The sequence below is a fragment of the Myotis myotis genome, unplaced genomic scaffold (genome assembly GCF_014108235.1).
Source record: "Myotis myotis isolate mMyoMyo1 unplaced genomic scaffold, mMyoMyo1.p scaffold_m19_p_3, whole genome shotgun sequence".
Lineage (NCBI taxonomy): Eukaryota > Metazoa > Chordata > Mammalia > Chiroptera > Vespertilionidae > Myotis > Myotis myotis.
The window spans coordinates 141,616,755-141,639,251 of record NW_023416335.1 but is presented as its reverse complement, the minus strand read 5'-3'; the positions used below and the strand labels follow the sequence as shown (position 1 = coordinate 141,639,251).

At 41.3% G+C, this 22,497-nt stretch overlaps 1 pseudogene; it reads right to left on the bottom strand.

Moving 5' to 3' along the window:
- Positions 1 to 862: 862 nt before the first annotated feature.
- Positions 863 to 22,497, bottom strand: part of LOC118650607 — a 98,576-nt pseudogene continuing 76,941 nt past the window's right edge.

The following is a 22,497-nucleotide window of genomic DNA, read 5'->3' as shown; positions in this document are numbered from 1 at the left end:
TTCTTGGTAAAGGGTTCGAGGTCCTCAAAACTTTGGCAGGACACCCCTACCACCAACGTCAATACAGTGGGGCCTTGACTTACGGGTTTAATTCGTTCCGAGACCGAGCTCGTTAAGGAGCTCGTTAACACAAATTACTCTGTCAACTCAATGCAAAAAATCTGCGGAGAGACAGCTGGTGTCTCCAAAAACTCGTTAGCCGGGACACTCGTAAGTCAAGGCCCCACTGTAGTTAGAAAAGCTACACCAGTGAAGCTCAAGTTTTAATAAGGCACAAGCCATGTCACCTCCAGACTGATGGCTATGTTTTCTCTGAAACTGCCCACCCACATGTGACTCCACTTTGGCCCCACATATCCTCTACCTAGAAAATGCACAGAAAATATGCTGGCACTCAGCAGGTTAATAGGCGAGTGGCAGCTGCGCTTGGTACACCTGTCCTTGCATCTCTCCCAAAGAGGAACTCGGCACCGGCTCCAAGCATCTTCCCTCTGCTGAACCGCCTTAATGCCCCTCACCTCTGGTTCTCATCTGCACCTGGAAGGTTAGTGGGGCAGGGAGTCGGGACATAGGAACACATAGGAACAAGATCCAGTCAGTGTGGTCCTTCTGCCCACATGTGGCCTGCCCTAAGTGTTCCTCTGTCCCTTGTCTTTCACTTTGTATTTTATTTATTTTAAGTTATATTATTATTATTTGCTGGCCATAGGCTCACCCAGGCCTCAGAAAGAGACTGTGTATTGCAAGCTCTTCTAACATCACTTTTCAGACTGCTTTGTAGTCTTGGGTCCAGGGATGGGACCAGGGTGGGAATCTCTTGCGACTGCGGTGGGAAGGGATATGGGACTCCCCACACCTGGGCTCAGTTGAGGACATTCCTGCCAGCAGCAGATGTGGTCCTCATGGAATAGGCCCTGTGGATTCTGCTCGAGAATCTCAGGGCATTGCTGCCCATGGTTCCCTGGAAGGCAAGCCTGCTGCCACCACTAGTTCCCCCATAGCTCTGCCCATTGCCACCACCACGGATGTGTTCACCACAGAGATATTCAGGACTCCCACTCCATCTCTGTTCACCCGGCACTCCTTGCCTTCCAGCAGCTTGCAATAGGTGTCAATCTCAATGTCCAGGGCCAGCTTGCCATTCATGAGTTCCTGGTACTCCTGGAGCTGCTGGGCCATGTCCTGCCTAGCTCACTGATTGGCATGTGCATCCTTGAGTGCCAGCTCCCCATGGTCCTCAGCCTCAGCAATGGCGGCCTCCAACTTGGCACACTGGTTCTTGTTGTTGATCTTGGCCTGCAGCCTCTGGATGGCCCCGTTCATCTCCACAATCTCATTCCGGGTCTCCCAGAGGTCGTTCCCATGCTTCCTTGCCTGGACCTGGAGGGTCTCAAACTTGGTCTGGTACCAGATCTCAGCCTCAGCCGTGCTGCTGTTGGCCATCTCCTCATACTAGGCCTTGACCTCAGGAATGATGCTGTCCAGGTCCAGGGAGCGGTTGTCGTCTGTGGACAGCACTATGGAGGTATCTGGAGATCTGGGACTGCAGCTCTGACAGCTCCATCTCATAGAAGGTCCTGAGGAGGTCGATGTCCTCATTCAGGGCATTCACCTTGGCCTCCAACTCCATCTTGTTCCTGTAGGCAACATCCACATCTTTTTCAGCACCACAACTCATTGTCAGCAGCTGCGCACCAGTTAATTTCTTACTTCATAGTTACTCTTGAAGTCTTCCACTACGTCTTGTGTGCTCTGAAGCTCCATCTCCCATGCATCTGCAGGGCCCGAAGCTGCTTCTGCAGGCCAGCAATATGGGCTTCAAAGATGCCGAGGAGGTGGCTGCTCTTGACTGATTTCTGCTCCTCGGTAGAGCCCACTTGGTCTCCAACAGCTTGTCCTGCTGCTCCAGGAAACGCATCTTGTCGATGAAGGAGGCGAACTTGTTGTTGAGGGTCTTGATCTGCTCATGCTTCTCCTGGTGCACCTGCTGAATAAAGGGGTTATTGTCCACCTGCACGGGGCCAGCAGGCTCTGATTGATGGTGACCTGGTGGGTGCCAGCGCCCACCAGCCGCTGTAGGCAGAGTGCTTGGCTTTGGCCCAGGCCAAAGAGGCTGCAGCCGTGGGAGCCTCAGGTGCACACTATGCCCCGGGAAGGTGGTGGAGTGGGGACTGAAGACCTGGGAGCTGAAGTGGGCGGACAGGCTGGCTGTACTGGGTTAGACTTAGCACTGGGCGAGAGGGAGCCGAACTCACTGGCCTTCGGGGAAACCTGGCCTCTTTTTTCATCACTTTGTATTTTAAATTGATTCAATGAACCACATGATTCCAGAATAAGTAATTCGATCTATGAGCCTTTCTGTTCCATGACCTCTGTAATAACTTGTCTGGTGTGGCACTTGGGAGCTACCATTGCATCAAAGAAATTTCCCACAAGACCACATTTTACTGGTTGGTTTCTCTTTTTTTATGAAATGTCTCTTCATCTCTGTTTCACCTTATGATTACAAGTTATTCTTTTTTCCTTGGTTTTCAGATTTTTCTATAAAAAATGTATAATCTGGAAAGCAATTGAGCATTTTAAAGGGCAAAATGGTCTCCTGCTCCCCCTGAAGCCCAGGCACTGAATTTTTTTAGGCAAAACCCAGACTAGTGCCCAGCGAGCTAACACAGTGGGTAGGACAGTGGTCATTTCTGCATGTGTTGGCTCTTTTCCTGTCAGAGACGGCCCACTTGCTCTCCCTGTTTTCTCACTCCTGACTCTATCAGGTGTTTATGACTTATCTGCAGACCCCAGACTAGTCTAAAACATAGACCCGGCTCAGCGCTGGGCTCTTGGTGCTTGTGTCTATTGCAATTCAGGTGGAAATAGCGAGGGGAGGGAGGCTGGGGGAGATGGCTTTAGGAAGACTGAGGAGCCACTTGGAAAGGTGCTCACAGCCTCTGGTGCCGGAGACAGACTGAAATGTGTGTCATTTTGGACCCCTTTTAAACCTGCCATGGAGACCATCTTTTATCCATCAACATATTCTTCCTCTAAACCAGCCTCAATGTAATTACTTAAATGTAAACTATCCCACACAGCTGTGCTTGGCTGACATTTCAGGCCGAGGTCAAGTTGATTGAATTTGTTGTGTTCATGGTTTCATGGGTTATTGTATAGGTCTTTAGATAGAATTCAATTTCTCTGGCATTGCCTATTTTCATTCTCAAAAGGTAAGTATAAGCCCTGGCTGGCTTGGCTCAGTGGACAGATTGTCAGCCTGCAGACTGAGGGGTTCCAGGTTCAGTTCTGGTCAAGGGCACATGTCCGGTTGTGGGCTTGATTCCCAGTGGGGGTCGTGCAAGAGGCAGCCAATCAATGATTCTCTCTCATCATTGATGTTCCTATCTCTCTATCGCCCTCTCCTTTCCTCTCTGAAATTAATAAAGATATTTTTTAAAAGGTAAGTATAATATCAAAGGATGCAAAATGGCAGCACACCATGTGAACATTAAATTATTTAAAAATTTTATACTTTTTAAAAATCCTGATATTTAGCCTCTGTTGGGATCTCCCATGGCAACAACAGGCTGCCCTCCTCAGAAAGGCCACATGCTCTCTAGTTGCTCACCGACACCACGTAACTCTTGGATAATTCACTCATTTACATTTCCTGTGTGGCTGTCCTAGACTGTATCATCAGTTTTAGTTTTCCTGATGATTGCCCCATGTTTTACCCACGGTGCCATCTACCTGTCATCCAGTCTCTGTACAATCGCTAGGCTTCCTGTGGCCCAGTTCCTTTGCCCATGTTCCTCTCTCTGAGTGTGATCTGACCTTGGTCCATCTTCTAGTCACTCCGACCTTAAACCAGTAAGACAACCTGACATCAAGAAGCAGAGCCCTGGGGGATATTCTTTCAGTGTTCTAATGTTCACTTTCAACATTGCAATATATGGGTCATCGCACCAACCTAGCAAATATTGTCAGAACCCCAGAAGCTTCTTTTAAAAGTAGCCAAGTACTTCAGAATTCTAACGCTAAATCCCTTAGGCCTGTGACCTATCCATTCAATTGGCACCAAATGCCTCCTGAGATTAAACAAAGCCTGAAAGATAATGAGATGAAATGGCTTGACCTTCAGATGTGAGATCTTTCCTTCCAAGCCTGTCTCTGGTTCAGATTATTTTTATCATTTTTCAAAGCAGCAACATTTATTTCCTCTGCTTCAGTGATCTGTGCAGATGCAAGGTCTAGAAGGAATATTTAGTGGTCGCTATGGTTACCATTAGTCATATGAAGTTATAGCTAGTGCTGATTCCTCTCCTCACAGCTGTAAAAAGAAAGAACTCTCCAAAAAGCAGGCTTGCTGGGGCTCTGAAGTCTTAAATTCCATAATGCAACCAGTTCCTCTGGTAATTTATCTTTATCTGAGAGTTTAATTCACACTTTAAAGATTTTAGGCAGGGAAGGCATCCTAGGACCTGAAAACTAGAGGAACTTAGAGAGAATTTAGCCTCAGCCTCTCATCTTACAAATAAGGAAACTGAAGCCCAGGAAGGAGAAGGAACTTGAGTCTACACAATGTCAATTATCCATCAAAAGATGTCTCTGCTATGTTTCTTGTCTTAAATAATCAAAGAGGCTAAGTAATATAAAGATTCAGGGTGGACAAAGACTGAGTTCCAGGCAAATCTGATCCGACAGAGAGGGGTTGAATCCTTGAAATGGAGCTTGAGCCAAAAATCACAAAAGGTCTTAGAGACCGTATTAGCTTTGGAATATCAACCAAGCTTGATGGTTGGTTGAGTGGAGATGGTACAAACAGACAAAATGAGGCTGTTTGTCTGCTGGTTCTGACCAGTTTTCTGAAAAGTGGTTGGCCCACAAGTGCTATACCTTTTTCTGGGAACTTGACCTCCTACTGTTTTGTAATTTTTCCACCCCTCCTGGCTCAGTGTTTAATAAATGCTTGCTTTCATTGGGGCCAGACATATGGATATTATTCTATTGCTTTGCAATTGATTGAACATAAAAATAATATTGTATACAGAACATTTTAGGCAAAGTTCAGGAAGTGCCCTAAATATCTATACTTCCTAATTCAAGAATTTTAAACTGTTCCATGTATTATTTATTAAACTAGTTTTTGCCTAAATAGACTCAATATTGGATGACTGGCACTAATCCTTCCTTGTTGGTTTTGTTTCTAAGTCCCAAAGCTCCCTGAAAGGAGAGAGCTCTTTAGAGAGAGGAGAGCTGGTGTAAAGAAATACAAGAGCTTGGAATATCTTGTTATACCAAAAGTAAGTGAGTGCTCAAAATAATGGGAGATGTTATGGACTAAATTGTCTGTGTTCCCTCAAAATTCATATATTGAAGCCCTAAACCCAATGTGACTATCCCTGGAGACAGGGCCTATGAGGAGGAGATAGCAGTTAAATGAACTCATAAAGATGGGGCCCTCATCCAATAGAGCTGGTGTAAGAAGAGGAAGAGACACCAGAGCTCTCTGCACAATGTGAGAATACAGAGAGAAGGTGGCCATCTGCAAGCCAAGAACAAGAGCTCTCACCAGGAAACAAATTGGCCTGCACTTGGATGTTGGATTTCTGTTAAGCCACCCCATCTGTGTAATTTTGTTCTGGTATCCTGAACAGACTAATATAAGATGTGTCAAAAGAACTCAAGAACCAGCTTTTAGGGCATGCATTGGACAAATCTGAGATAATTTGAGCTTCAAAATAAATTAATTAATAACATTGGATTATAATTCACTTAACAAAAGTAAGAATCCATGAATTCAAGCCCTGGCCAGTGTGGCTCAGTTGGTTAGCCATCTTCCTATGAATCCAAAGGTCACAGGTTCAATTTCCAGTCAGGGCACATACCTAGGATATGAGTTAGATCCCTGGTCTGGGCATGTGTGAGAATCAACTAATCAATATGTCTCTCTCAAATAGCTATTTCTCTCTCCCCCTTCCTCCCTCTCTAAAATCAATAATCTATATATATAAAAGCCTAAGCAACCGGCTGACCATTTGACCATTCGACCAGTAGCTATGACACACACTCACCACCAGGGGGAAGATGCTCAATGCACAGGCATGGAAACATGGAACAAACTGATGAATCTCAGAGGGAAGGGGAATGAGAGAGGGTGGGAAGAGATTAATCAAAGATCTTATATGCATACTAGAAGCCTGGTGCACAGATTAGTGCACCAGTGGTGTCCTTAAGCCTGGCCTGTGGGGATTGGGCCAACACCAGCAGTCCAACATCCCCCAAGGGGTCCCAGATTGCAAGAGGGCACAGGCCAGGCGAGGGACCTCACTGGTGCACGAATCCATGCACCAGGCCTCTAGTAATAAAAAAGAATCCATTAATTCAAATCAATAAGGTGAAAAGTTGAACATTTGCTTACAATAAAATGCCAGCTGATAAAAATTAAAAACTCAACAAAATAAAAAGGCAACCTACAAAATTAGAGAAAATATTTGCACACCATATATTTGATGTTAATATCCAACATATATATAAGGAACTCATATATATTGATAGCAAAAAGGACACAAAACAACTAATCTAATTTTTTAAATAGGGAAAGAAACTGAATAAACATTTTCTCAACACACAAATGGCAAATAAGTACATGAAAATATACTCAGCATCACTTATCATCAGGGAAATGCAAACTAAAACCACAATGCGATATTACCTCACATTTGGCTATTATCAAAAAGACAAATGATAATAAGTGTTGGTGAAAATGTAGAGAAAAGGGAACCTTTGTGCACTGTTGGTAGAAATGTAAGTTGGTACAGCCACTGCAAATCAGTATGGAGGTTTCTCAAAAAATTAAAAATAGAACTACAATATGATCTAGTAATACTACTTATAGTTATATAACCAAAGAAAATGAAATCAGTATCTTTTATTGGGAAACAATCTCAAAAAGGTATCTGCACTCCCATGTTTGTTGAAGCATTTTTCACAATAGCCAGATTATGGAAACAACCTAAGTGCACATCAATAGATGAATGAATAAAGAAAAAGTGCTAGGTATGTATATGTGTATACACACACACACAAACACACACACATATACCACAGTACGATGTTTTTCAGCCACAAGAAAGAAGGAAATCCTCTCATTTGTGACAACATGGATGAACCTAGAAGATATTATGCTAAGTAAAATAAGCCAGACACAGAAAGACAAATGCAGAACAATCTCACTTATATGTGGAATTTTTTAAAATGTTGAACTCATAGAAACAGAGAGTAGAATGTTAGTTACTAAAGGCCTGGGTGGCAAGGTGCATGGAGATGGGAAACACTGGTCAAAGAGTATAAACACTCAGTTATAAGATGAATAAGCTCTAGTGATCTAATGGATTGTATGGTAACTATAGTTAGTAACACTCTATTACATACTTGAAATTTGCTGAGTAAGTAAATCTTAAGCATTCTCACCACATACACAAAAAGGTAACTGAGATGATAAAGAGGTTAATTAATCTGATTATAGGACTCATTTCATAATGTATAAATATATCAAATCAGCATGCTCTTTAAATATATATAATTTTACTTGTCAATTATACCTCAATAAAGCTATGGAAAAAATAAAGGTAGGGGAAATAATGTAAATTAGAAAATTACCTTTTTTGAAACCATCATAGTAATAATTGATTCCAGTAAGATTAATCATGCTAAAACTATTAGGTGAAGGTTTGAAGAGAACAGAATATTAAATTGTCTCAAAATATCTCAGTGGATAGAGTGTGGGCCTGCGGACCAAAGGGTCCCAGTCTGAATCCAGTCAAGGGCACACGCATGGGTTGCAGGCTCCTCTCCAACCTGGGCCCTGGTTAGGGTATGTGCAGGAGGCAACTAATCAATGTGTTTCTCTCACATCAATGTTTCTCTCTGTCTTTCCCTCTCTCTTCTACTCTCCCTAAAAATCAATGGGAAAATATCCTCAGATGAGGATTAACAAAAAAAAAAAAAAAAAAGAAGAAGAAGAAGAAGGTGGAAGTCTTATAATGGATAAACCCATCAGTCACCACCTTATACACATAATATACACATAATCAAACTTAATGAAACCAACAATGAGATAAACAATAACATGTGCCTCCTGAGGTGATACACTGGTAAGAACACACACCACTTTTATGATAATGTATGATCTTACTTAATCATTGGAGAGCCCAAGGCAAACCCATATTGAGGTTTCTACCAAACCTGGCCTGTATATTTCAAAAGCTGAAGGATTGTTTCAAATTCAGGGAGACTAAAGAGACACAGCAACTAAATGCAATTTGTGATCCTGGATTGGATACTGGTCCAGAGAAAATATAAACTATATAAGAACATTATTAGGACAACTGTTGAAATTTGAATATGGTCTATATATGAAGTAATTGCATGGTATGAATGTTTGATTTCTGAATTTGATGAGGAGACTATGAGTTTACAAGGGATAAAAGGCTCTCATGTCTCACTCTAACATGGTAGAGAAAGAGACAGAGAGAGAGACAGAGTCAAAATAAATGAGGCAAAATGCTAAATCAGGTAAATCCAGATGGGTTTAGAGAGTTAGCTCTTTATGCTACTGTTTAAACTTCTGTTAAGTGTGAGATGGATTTTTTAAATAAAATGTAAAATTTTAAAACTCTTCCATTTCAGGGATCCATGTAGGTAGCAGGTAGGCACAGGCAAAACAAGCTCAAACCGCCAATTCACAAGTAAATAATTATTTTACTACAATTTGAAGCTCTAGCCAAAGGAAGATACATTAATCCATTCTTAAGTAAAACATTTTTTTAATAATATTAATAGTTAAACTTTGTGGACACTTTATATGGTTACATGCTTTCCACATTGTGGCAGATTGCATTTTCTAAGTATGGCCACATGAACATGTAGTCTGTCTTACATGCTGTTCTTAAAATGGGATGCTAACGTCCATCAAGAGATGAGGTATATTTTCCTTTCTTGTGAACCTGTGCAAAGCCTTGACCAATATAGTACCTACAGTGGAAGAGATCCTTTAAGACAGCAGTTCTCAACCTGTGGGTGGCGACACCTTTGTGGGGGTCAAACGACCCTTTCACAGGGGTTGCCTAAGACCATTGGAAAACACATATATAATTACATATTGTTTTTGTGATTAATCACTATGCTTTAATTATGTTCAATTTGTAACAACGAAATTGGGGGTCACCACAACATGAGGAACTGTATTAAAGGGTCACAGCATTAGGAAGGTTGAGAACCACTGCTTTAAGGGATGGTCAGGAACAGCTGTGCATAAAATGCCAAAGGAGAACACAGATGAAAAATGAATGAATCTGTCTGAGTTAAGCTTCACAAGAGATTCCCTGGAACTCTTATCTGTCGCCTGGACCCCTGGGGGAGCCACCGCAGATCTACGTGACCTGCTGAAACAGCAGAGATGGCAGTCTGACTTCTCCCCATAGAACTATAATCTATGATTGTGTTTTGTTCAAAAAAACTTAATTATGTGCCTTGATCATGATGATATTGTGATATAATAAGAAATAAATAGTTGGTCTTTTTCCTAGATCCTGACACGGAGTTCTTACACCCTTGGAATTCCCCCAGTGATATGAATGACTTTGCTGTACTAATGAGACGACATCTCCTAGAGAGCTTCAGGAAGAGGACTGGCTGCCATGCAGATCAAGCCTTGCTTAAAAGCTTGGACCTTTCAGCCCCACCCCCAGACCTCCAAAGGGAGAAGAGGAGTGGAGATTGAGTTAAATCACCAATGGCCAATAACTTAATCCGTGTGCTACATAGTGGGGCCTCCATAAAAATACCTAAATGACAGGATTTAGGAGCTTTGGGTTGGTGGACATTTTCATGGGGGTGGTGCACTCCAGCTCCACAGGAACGGAATCAAGGGTCCTCCTGGCTCGGGATCCTTCCATCCCTTCCCTGGGTACCTCTTCATCTGGCTCTCCATTTGTCTCCTTTATAATAAACTGGCAATGGTGCGTAAAGTGCTCCCCTGAGTTCTGTGAGAGATTATGGCAAGTTATCAACCTGAGGAAGGGGTCATAGGAACCTCCAACGTAGAGACAGTCGGTCACAAGCACCGGAGGCCTGGGACTTTCACTGAGCATCTGAAATCGGAGCAGTCTTGTGGGACTCGGCCCTTCACCTCTGGGGTTTGTGTTAAGCTTTGGTAGCTAGTATCAGAATTGAATTGATACTGACACATTTTGTATCAGAAGTGTCAGATAGCAAAGTCAGCTGGGAATAATGCAATGGGCTAATACACTAGACCTTACTATAGAAGAATCTAAACTCTTAATAATATTTAGCAAACAATACATAGAACTGACTCTGATGCACTGCCTCTATCATCCTGATATCGACACAGAAGGCGATGAGCTGACTCAGCCCACGTTTTTATAGGTGTAAAAGCCACTCCGCTGTGTGCAGCAGTCCCCTCCTTTTCTAGCTTGTTCACCACCGGAGACACAATTGGCACATAATAAATAACAATGGTTTTTCTCATCAGTGCCTCCTTTCCTTCTGCTTTCTAAATTATTTCTGTCATCTAAGTCATGGTAGTTCTGCACTCTTCAAATCCTAATATATAAAAACCCAGGATCCATAACTCCAAAACAACTGAAGACTTGACTGACTAGAAGTCAGTCCTGCAGTCAGTGCTGAGTGGCCACAGCTGCAGACGCCATGACCCAGCACTGACTACCAAGGGGGCTGCGGATCAAGCCCAGAGAGAGGCCTGGAGAGAAAAGCAGGTTCTGATCCATAGCCACTGTGGCAGCTGTTGATCAGCCCTTGCCTCTCTCTTTCTCTCTGGGCCGCTGCGGGGCTACTGATCAGCCCTGCCTCTCTGATCAGGCCCAGAGATAGGCCCGGGACACTGACTGGCATAGAAACCGACCAATCAGAACCAAATCTGGGTGAAGTGCGAGGAGCCAATGGCTGCCTAGGAGGCAGAGCTTTTGACGCTGACTGGCATAGAAACCAACCAATAAGAACCTAATCTGGGTGAACTACAAAGGCAGAACCTAAGGTGGGGGCTGAGGAGGGGTTTTAAGGGTAACAGCTGTTTGGTGTAAGGTGTAAGAAAGCAGTTCAATTTTTTAATGACCGGTTTGGCAGTATAATGCAAATGGCTAGCTATCAGTCCAGGTATAGGGATTATATATTTTTGTCTGCCAAGAGCATTTTCTCCTGCTGAAAAAGGCTTCCCCCCACTCCTATTTAAGCAATCCTATCCTATATAATCTATCTATACTAGTAAAAGGGTAATATGCTAATTAGACCGGGTTGACAGACCATCTTCCAGATGTCCGACTTCCTTCTGGACAAAGCCATGGTGGTGGGGGCCAAGGCAGAGAGGGCAGTTGGGGGCGAGATCAGGCCAGCAGGGGAAGGCCATTGGGGGCAAGATCAGGCTGGCAGGGGAGGACCACTTGCACAAGTCACTTAATGTCTGGGCTAATCAGCCTAATTTCCTTGTTGAGAGGAGAGAAACAGAAAAGCCAAGCAGACCTTTGAAGAGTAAAGATGGCAGTTCAAACCCTGAGTAAAAATGTGGCACTGTATTCAGTGCTCAGCTATTGGCTTTGAATCTTACCCCCAAATCATTTGGAATAACAAGGAAGGGTACCTAGCGGGAGAGACTTTCCAAAAGAACTGAGAAGAGAGAACAAGGCTACCTAATTTTGATCACTTGCAAATGACAAGCTCATGTGTCTGTCAGGGCATGGGCTTTAATGCTATGCAAAGTCCCGAGTTCTGACACTGGATATCTTCAGATAATTACTTGGCCAGTCATCCATACCAAATCCCCACACTCTAATGAGTCATTTAGAAAGCTCGTAAATAAGCACCAACTCGGGGATCTTCCATCTTGCTTCTCTTGGACTGAGAAGAGATGACGCTTTAGAGTTGCTGGGCAGAACTTGGGGTGAGATCATGCTTGGAAACAGGAGATGAACCAATAGCAAAGATTAATGGATCTTTGAAAAGCAAGTTTAAACAATGTGCTTATGAATCTGGAGTAATTGTAAACCAATCAAAAAGAGGAAAAGATGTGGTTATCTTTTACCCTTATGTTTTTGGCCACCCTGTAGTGCAGCTGCACTCTACTACTGCCTTACTGGCTATCCCAGGGCAATGATAGTTTACGAGCTGGAGTCCCAGTCTCATACTTCCTGTAATTGAAGAAGAAGAAGAAAGAAGAAGAAGAACAAGGAGGAGGAGGAGGACGAGGAGGAGGGGGAGGAGGAGGAGGAGGAGGAGGAGGAGGAGGAGGAGGAGGAGGAGGAGGAGGAGGAGGAGGAGAGGAGGAGGAGAAAGGTAGGAAGGAAGGCACTAAGGGAGGACTGTGAATTGCAGTGTTTTTCTTAAAATCCTGTAACTCTGCCCTCTTAATAATCAGCATTTTAATAGTGTCTTATATCTGGCATGATCATGTCTATAAGATATTGCCTCATTGGAATTTCAGCAAAGCAGTGCCAGTTTTCTCCACAATCCTGGCAAAAGAGAGTAAGATGAGGAAAGACAAGAGTCTCCAGTAGTGATAAGCAACCTAAACTTTATGATCCAAGTGATTTAGCCTGAGAGCTAGAGGTGAGATAAAATAAGAAAGCTGCTCCATGTTGCTACTTTTCATATATGCTTGGAGATTAACATTAGTAGTTGAAAAGCAACGCAAGTTTTCTTAATTGATGTTCTTCTATTCAACAAAATAGGTATTTTCAGCTGCCAATAACCTCCCACTATGGGACTCATTAAAACTATTGCCACTGAATGAAGGAAAAAAGTTAATCTGTAAAAAAATGTATGTTGCTGGTTTTTTGACACAAGCAAAGTAGGGTAGTTTTATAATGGTTTATAGAGTTTACTGTCTTATAAAAATATTAAGCAAAAGTCATGCAAGTTCTATGTATTTGAATGTTTGGTGTCCTGTAGAACTTTTGTCAAATCTTGAGGGCCAGCAGTATGAAAATAATATTTTTACCTCACCAGCTGACTGTCTAAAACCAAATTCAAAAGAGTGGAAGGGCACAGAAGCAGTTCATTCCTCTAAATTCAAGGCACATGTGGGATTAAGAGGTGACCTCATCTGGGGAATCAAACAGCCCATAACCACCCCCATAAGACTACAGTGAGTGTCAACCACAAAACAGGTAAGATCTGGATTCTGTTAAAGCCAGCTACTAGAAAAGAGGCAAAATTCTATGCTAATCCTCACTCCATGTCTAGAACTTGGGAAGGTCCAGCTGGTGTGGCTCAGGAGATGAGTGTCAACCCATGAACCAAGAGATCACCAGTTAGATTTAGGGTACATGCCTGGATTGTGGGCTCAATCCCTGTAGGGGGCACGTAGGAGGCAGCCAATTGATGTTTCTACCTCTTTATCCCTCTCCCTACCTCTCTCTCTCTAAAAATCATATTTTTAAAAGGAACTGGGAAAGACAAGAATGGGAGCAGACCCCACCTAGATTGTATGAGATTATTTAAAGAGATTCCCACTGGACATCAACCCCTGCATTATAAAAGAGAAATGTCGGGTACTCAGATGATTCCGGTAGAAAGGAACTGGGACCCTTCACATTTTTGCATGGAACAGAGCAACTTATTGTGGCAGGCCATGGGGCAAATATGATCGTGAAATTCCATATCCTCTAGCAATCAATATTTCCAGGTACCTACTTCTACCTGAGCCTGGGAGAAATGCAGAGAAACTTACTAAGGTATGGGCACCTGAGGGTACATTTGGGACTACTAAGTAAGCATCCATTCCAGCTAGGCTCCACTGGGACTGAGAAAAAGACTGACTCCAAGTTGGTCCAGGTTACGGCTCTAGCCAAAGATGCTGAGGTGAGAGTTGAACAGGAATAGCAGTGGGATCAGGAGTGCTCAGAGGAGAATGAGACAAAAAGCTGGATGTATCAATTTCTCAAGCATGACAGCCTGGCATCATGGTACGGAGTATGGCAGGCATAAGTAAGGGGCAGCCTGGAGAACCAAACAAAGGTGAGGCAGACATGAAGATGAGAGCAAGACTCTCCTAAATCTATTGTAATGAGAGCCTGTGAGTGCTGATGGCTATAATCCAGATTGGTTCCAAAACTGGTTTGGGTTGAATTGGTTAATAAAGGGCAATGAGTTCAGCTGACAGTACCAAGGAGGCGGAGCAAATGTCTCTTTCATTTTAAATGTGATGATGTAGAATTCAAAGGCAGATTTGTAAAATCTATCATTCACTTAGCACACCCCACATGCCAGAGATTCTGCAAAGTGCATGACTTTATTCGATTATCCAACCATCCCACGAGGCAGATATTAAGAAACTTTACAAAGAAGGCAGTAAAACTCAAGGTTAAGTAATTCCTCCTCCTTCACACGCCCCAACCCCAAAATTTGCCGTATCTCTCTCTAAAATTTACCCCATCTCATGACACTGGTTCGCCTCATTAAGACATGGCCTCTATTTTAATCTTCTCAGTTTTATCCTTTCTATTATCTGGCCATGTAATGTCAGAAAAGTCATTAAACCTCCTGAGACCCTGTTTATTCATTTATACCATGAAGGGATAGAACTCCATGACCTCCACGATCCCCTCTGAAGCTTGGGGAGCCAGTTTAAAGCTGTATCTCCATAGGTCACATTAGAAACATAGCAATACCGCAGGCTTGGGATGGGAAAGAGTATTAACTAATGAAAGTCTGTGGATTATTAAAAATCACCCCTGGGGCATTATGGAGCTTGTCATATTTGATGATTAAATGAATGGAAGGAGTTTGCATGTCCAGCAAAATCCCTACCCTAGTCTGTAATAAATTGTCCACCCAAGAAAGGAAGTGAAATCACATGATTTATGAATTGCCAGAAATGGCATTCCTCTCATGTTTTTTATAGAGTGCCCAACTGTTATAATTAAGGAACTCAGTGGGGAGCCTCTGCTCACTGCTAACTAAGTGAATTCTGATGTGCTTGCATCAGGAAAAGTGTAATTGTATGATATTTCTGATTTTTAGTGTTCCTAGTCTTTGCTCTTGCTATTTCAAATCAGTCATGGCTTCCCTCAGCTTAACGTTGATGATCTATTTTGAGCCTAATTGCTGAGCTCTCTAAGCGTAACCAACCAACTGCTCTGGGTGTGATTCTCCTTTGTGCCCCTGAAAATGTAATAAGATGAAAAGGGCTTACGGTTCTGTACAAGGGGCTTTGTGCCTCCTTGAAATGACCTGTTAGTAAGAATTACAATAAGCCTCGGCAACAACAAAATATTTTGAAAGTTTCTTCTTTAAATTCTAAATAATTTTCCTAGGACGAGCTAACTGTATTCAGAAGAGCATTGGGTGTAAAATCAAACAGACCTGAAGCCAAGTCTGAGATAGGTTCTGACCTTTGACCTTGGGAATCACACTGAATTTCAATTTCCTTATTTATCAAGTGTCATTAAGAGCCATTTCACAAAATTGTTGTGAAGATGTGAGTTCACTTGTGTTAAACCTCTGCATGGTTTTGGCATGATGCTCTGAATAAAACTACCATTTATTAAATACCTGTTGTTTGCCAGGGTATGGACTCAGATCATCACATACAACAACTGTAAAAGTAACATCAACCCTGCAAGGTGAGTCCTGTGTTATTGACTGTGTCTCACTGAAGAGGAGGCTAAGTGTACACAGGCAAAGCAACTGGACCAACGTGCTGATGTTAGGTAAACAACACTGGGATGGCTAGTATATCCAGTTATTTTCACATGATGCACAATTTTAAAACTTTGCTCTTCTGGAAAACAGTGAACCCAATTCAGAAAAAAAATATCTTAATAAAGAAAGAAATACAACACTTCTAATGGTGTACCTGAGGGAAGGAAAGTAAACTGCCCCTCATACACCCAGTATTGTGCCCTCCTATTCAAGGGTTACTTTAGCAGAGAGATAGTTAAAGGGATAGAAAGATGGACAATCACAGGACACAAGGATTCCACAGGGAATTGCCACAGGGATTCAGCTTGAGCCCTGTCATTGCCCACATTTCCCTGGATCCATACCCTCTATACAGGCCTTATCATAGGGCAGGTAAACTGCCCTTGCTTTTGTGGGAAGCTTACGAGACAATTTCTGGAGACAACTTAGTCATCAGGAAGAAAAAATACTGTAGTCATTGATATTTGAAATGGAATGCTGTTACACTCCCCTGAGCTGAAAGAGGTCTTAACGTTGGCAAGTTCACAGACTGCTTCCCGTATCGGTCGGAACATTAGTTTCAACACTGAAGAAAAATCACATCAACATTCCTTTGGGTAACTTGAGGTCTATGAACAATACCACATCTCACATCCCTGACATCTTCAATCTCTACCCCAATCTATGACTTCCGGTCAGAACACCAAATAAATACTTGAATTGGAGGAGAGCAAATGCCCACATCTCATGTTCACTTCTTTCTGCTGTCTCCTCTAGAACCTCATTTCCTGATCCTCAAAGTCCAATGCAGTTTCATTATCTGAAGGGGTATCTTCCACCATTTCTTTGCTGAACTTAAACCTCAACCTCCCCTTGGGTACTCTTCTCTTCCAAGGCCCTCACTAGTGGTGACTTTTGGTCTCCCTAGCCTGTCTTGACATGAAACTTGGAGGTGAGCCAGCATTCTCTGCTGGTTTGTGCCTTCTAGGATTGTATAATCTTAAATGCCCTTTTCTTATTGTCATCAACCAAGCCCTTGGCATTCATCCCCAAACATTGAATGGCAGTTGACTCACACTCTCCTCTCCATTCCTAGCCTTACCATCATCCTGGCTGGTTTCAGAGTCTAAGTGCATGCCCCATGAAATGTCTTTTCCCATAATTCTTAGGTCCCCTCACTCCAATAACCTTCAGTTCTACTCTAGCTCTGTCACCTGTATACATACCCACACCCTGAAACTAGTTGTCCCACAGAATTACTTCACTGATTAAAATTTAATCTCCAATATTCAGAGCCTGACCACAGAATGTAAACTTCCTGTTCGCTCTGTCAATTCCTTTAAACTTGTTTTTCAACTTCATAAAAAAAAAAAATGCTAGTCCCTTGACCTACTTTCTCATGCACCCATTTTCCCTAATAAAGCAATTCACTTCCCTTCCTTATTCAGCTGAAAACAACTCTTCAATTATGATTTTATCAATAAGTTCAATTTTCTCACTTCACCCTTTTTCCTCCAAATGAGTACATTGAAATCCTAAACTTGAATCCATTTCTACATCTGTCTGCTCCCTCCAAAACTACACTCATGGATCCAAGCAAAATAGTGGAAAACTGGGCAACTGGGTAATATGCTTCTACAAATCCATGATCTTCATCCTTAGTTACTTCTTCAATGATTTTTGTACGTGTTCATAGTTCTCTCTTGCTATCATTTCCCAGAAACATTGCTCAACTCTTTACCACCTTCAAGTTACCTATCCTCTTACTCACAGTAGATGCCCTTGCCTCGTTCTACACCAAGAACACAGAGGGATCAGGTAGAAATTCCCTCAACTTCCAGTTCCTCTCCTCCATCCCAGTTCCTCACCTCCATCTATTCACACAACCATATCTTCATCAGTATCTTTCCTTACCTCCTTCCTACCCATTCCAGAGACTTAAAGTAATCTTCTAGCTGTCATCCTCTTTCCCCATTTCTACTACTTTTATTACAACCCATGGGTCAAAGAAAAAACTTAAAAAAAATTATGAACTATTTTGAACTAAGTGAAAATGAAAACACAACATCTCAAAATTTGTAAAATTCTACTAAACATTGGTTAGAGGGAAATCTACACCATTAATCTTCTATATTAGAAAATAAAATCTCAAATTACTCACCTTAATTTCCTCCTTGAGAACTAGATTTTAAAAAGTGCAAATTATACCCAAAATAAGTAGAAGAAAGGAAATAAAAAAGATCAGAGCAGAAATCAATGAAATAGAAAACAAAAAAGAATAGACAAAAATAAATGTAATAAAAAGTTGGATCTTGAAAAAAACGTGAAACTGATAAACATCTACACTACTAAGATATAAATTACCAATCTCAGGAATGACAAGTGACATAATTACAGATTCTACTGATTTGTAAAAAGGTCTAAAATAATTTTATCAAGAACTTTATACCAATAATTTTGACAATGTAAATGAAATGGAAAAATTTCTTCAATATATAACCTACCAAAGCTCACTTAAAGAAACAGATAAGCTGTATAGCCATATATCTACTAAAGGAATTGAATTTATTTTTTTATAATTTATTTATTATGTTATTATTATTTTTTGTTTGTTTAAAGTATTACATGTCTTCTTTTTTCTCCAATTAACTCCCACCCCCAAGGGCAAGCCCCCACCGCCCCAGAGTCTGTGTCATTGGTCATGCTAATATGCATGCATACAAGTCCTTTGGTTGATCTCTAAACACCCCCGCACCCCTGCCTTCTCCCCGAGGTTGGATGGTCTGCTCAGTGCCACCTTGTCTCTGGATCCATTTTTGTTCATCAGTTTATGTTGATCATTATATCCCACATATGAGTGAGATTATTTGATATTTATCTTTCTCTGACTGGCTTATTTCACTTTGCATAATGCTCTCTAGTTCCATCCATGCTGTTGCAAATGGTAAAAGTTCCTTCTTTTTTTACAGCAGCCTTTTATTCCATGTGTAGATGTACCACCATTTTTTTAATCCACTCATCTGCTGATGGGCACTTAGGCTGTTTCCAAATCTTAGCTATTGTAAACTGTGATGCTGTGAACATAGGGGTGCATATATCCTTTCGGATTAGTGTTTCTGGTTTATTGGGATATAGTCCTAGAAGGGGGATTACTGGGTCAAATGGGAGTTACATTTTTAATTTTTTGAGAAAACTCCATACTGTTTTCCACAGTGGCTGCACCAGTCTGCATTCCCACCAGCAGTGCACGAGGGTTCCTTTTTCTCTGCATCCTCACCAGCACTTGTCATTTGTTGATTTGTTGATGATAGCCATTCTGACAGGTGTGTGATGGTACCGCATTGTCATTTTGATTTGTATCTCTTGGATGATTAGTAACTTTGAGCATGTTTTCATATGTCTTTCAGCCTTCTGTATGTTCTCTTTCAAAAAGTGTCTACTTAGGTCCTTCTCCCATTTTTTGATTGGATTGTTTATCTTCCTTTTATTAAGTTGTATGAGTTCCCTGTATATTTTGGAGATTAAACCCTTATCTGAAATAGCATTGGCAAATATGTTCTCCCATGCAGTGGGCTTTCTTGTTATTTTGTTGATGCTTTCTTTTGCTGTGCAGAAGCTTTTTATTTTGATGTAATCCCATTTGTTTATTTTCTCCTTAGTTTCCATTGCCTTAAGAGCTGTATCAGTAAAAATATTGCTACAACATATGTCTGATATTTTGCTGCCTATGGTGTCTTCTAAGATTTTTATGGTTTCCCATCTTACATTTAAGTCCTTTAACTGCCGGAAGCTGGCCCACCCTTGCTGCTTGACACAGTTGCTGCAGGGAAGAAACATCTGCACAGCTTATGTTTCAAGGAACCTGGTGTATATGGCCTATGTTAGCTCCCCTCTTAGCGCTATGTGTTTTAAACAGGACCGCCTCCCGGAGAAGGGTTATTTCCCCAGGTGAGGATTTTTCCCTGGAGTTAGGGATTAACAGGACTAAGGAAGAGAATAAATCAGTGAAACCCCCTAGTGTTACAGAAATACCGTGTACTACTTATGAAGAACTTGGACTAAGACTGTTGGCAATAAATTTGGGACTTGTTGGGCCCACATCCCCAGGGGTCTGCCCACCAGGGAAAGCACCAAAGCCTATACCCCTGGAGACCCACCGACACAGGGCAGTCCCAGGGAAGGCAAGCAGCGAAGCTGGGAGGACATAACCTTTAGTGGGTAGGATAATCTCCTTCAGTCACTTCCTTGTAGTTTATCAGTAGAGCAGTGACCTTGGAATAGCCCTTATAATGGAACACAGAGATTAACCTAGACAAGAAGGTCAGATAAGAAACTATGGAAATGAAACAAGGAACTGTAGAAGGTTACCCAAAACATACCATGATGTGATTATAGAGGCATGCTTATAGGATCAAATGGTATAAATAAAGATGTAACAGGACAATAATGAGAGAACCTGACTATGCTGATCAACTGAACGCTACCTCCATGTCATTCCTTCTTCGCCGACTCCGTCCACACCTTTGGAAACCACTGGACCTGCTGGGGCTGGACCCCAACATTTAACCATTTTGAGTTTGTTTTTGTGTATGGTGTAAGTTGGTGATCTAGTTTCACTTTTTTGCATATATCTGACCAAATTTCCCAGCACCATTTATTGAAGACACTGTCTTGACTCCATTTGTCAAATATTAATTGGGCATAATGGCTTGGGTGAATTTATTTTTCAAATTCTTCCCACAAAGAAAACTCCAGGCCCAGGTGACCTTACTGGTGAATTCTTTCAAGTATTTATGCAAGAAAGAATACCAATTCTATACAAGCTCTTCCTCAAATGAAAAAGAAAGGAATACTTCCCAATTTATTCTATGTGGACAGCATTATCACAATAACAAAATCAGACAAAGATTACAAAAAAATGAAAACTATAGCGCAATATTTCTCATGGATATAGATGCTAATATTCTCAACAAATTTTTATCAAATAAATTTAACAATACATAAGAGATAATGCATCACAACTAAGTAGGAACACAACATTAATTTACATTAAAGAATTATCCATGTAATTTACCATACTAACAAATTAAAAAACAAAAACAAAAGCCATATGATCATCTCAAAAGATACAGAAAAAGCATTTGACAAAACATACATTACTAATAAAATTCTCAGCAAACTAAGAATAGAATTAATTTCCTCAACTTGACTAAAGGTATCTTTTAAAAACCTACAGCTATCATACTTAGTGGTGATTAACTGAATGCTCTCTCCCTAAGGTTAGGAACAAGATTAGGACGTCTGTTCTCACCACTATTATTTTATTATATTGGAGGTTCTAGACAGGGCAATAAGGCAAAAGAAAGAAAGAAAAGGCATCCAGACTAAAAAGAAGGGAGTAAAACTGTCTTTATTCATAGGCAACATGATCATCTATGCACAAAAATCTGCTGGAACTTCCAAAATATTGGACCAAATAAGTGATTTGGACCAATGATGTAGGAGTCAAGTTCAATATAGAAAAATTAATTGTAGTTCTAAATGCTAGCAATGAACAATCAAAAATGAAAGTTTAAAAAATGATAACACTTTCCCAGCCAGTGTTGCTCAGTGGTTGAGTGTTGACCTCTGAACCAGAAGGTCAAGATTTTATTCCAGGTCAGGACAGATGCCCGGGTTATGGAGTTGGTCCCCAGTCAGGGGTGTGAAGGAGGCAGCCAATCAATGATTCTCTCTCACCATTGATGTTTCTATCTCTCTCTCCCTCTCCTTTCCTCTCTGAAATCAATAAAAATATATATTTTTAAAAATAACATTTATAATAGCATCAAAAAATAAAAATGTTTAGAGGACAAATATGATAAAAACTGAAAACTACTCAATATACAAAAACTATTGAGGCATTAAAGTAGACCTAAATAAACAAAGAGATATATCACATTCATGGGTCAAAAGCTTGAGTATTTTTAAGATGTCTCCTATAGACAATGTTTCTATGTCCTCTTCCCCCCACCAAGTCATATGTGATGGTATTTAGAGGTGGGACCTTTGGGAGGTGATTAGGTCATTATGAAAAAGCCCTCATGAGTGGGATTATTGCCCTTATAAAGGAGACGAGAGAGAATTCCCCTGTTCCTTCTGCTGCAGAGAAAAGAGTAATCTATGAACCAGAAAACGGGCTCTCACAAAACACCAAACACCAAATCTGCCAATGTCCTGAAGTTGGACTCCCTAGCCTCCAGAAACTAATACATTTCTATTTTCTATAAGTCGCCCAGTCTATGGTATTTTTGTTATACCAGCTTGAACAGATGGCAACAATGCCAATTATCCACCATTTATAGAAATGAACTTTGATCCATACCCTCATATCATATATAAAAACTAATTAAAACAGGATCTTAAACTGAAATATAAAACCTAAAACTATAAAATTATTAGAAGAAAACAGTGGATAAAAACTTCATCATTTTTGCCCTAGCTGGTTTGATTCAGTGGATATAGAGCATCGGCCTAGGGGCAGAAGGGTCCCAGGGTCGATTCCTGTCAAGGGCACACACCTTGGTTGCAGGCTCCTCCCCAGCCCTGGTTGGGGTGTGTGTAGGAGGCAACCAATTGATGTGTTTCTCTCACATCGATGTTTCTCTCTGTCTTTCCCTCTCTATTCCACTCTCTCTAAAAAGCAATGGAAAAATATTCTTGGGTGAGGATTAAAAAACAAAAACAAAAAACTTCATGATTTTCAAATAGGCAAAGATTTTTAGTATAAAAAGTACATGACCCATGAAAGAACAC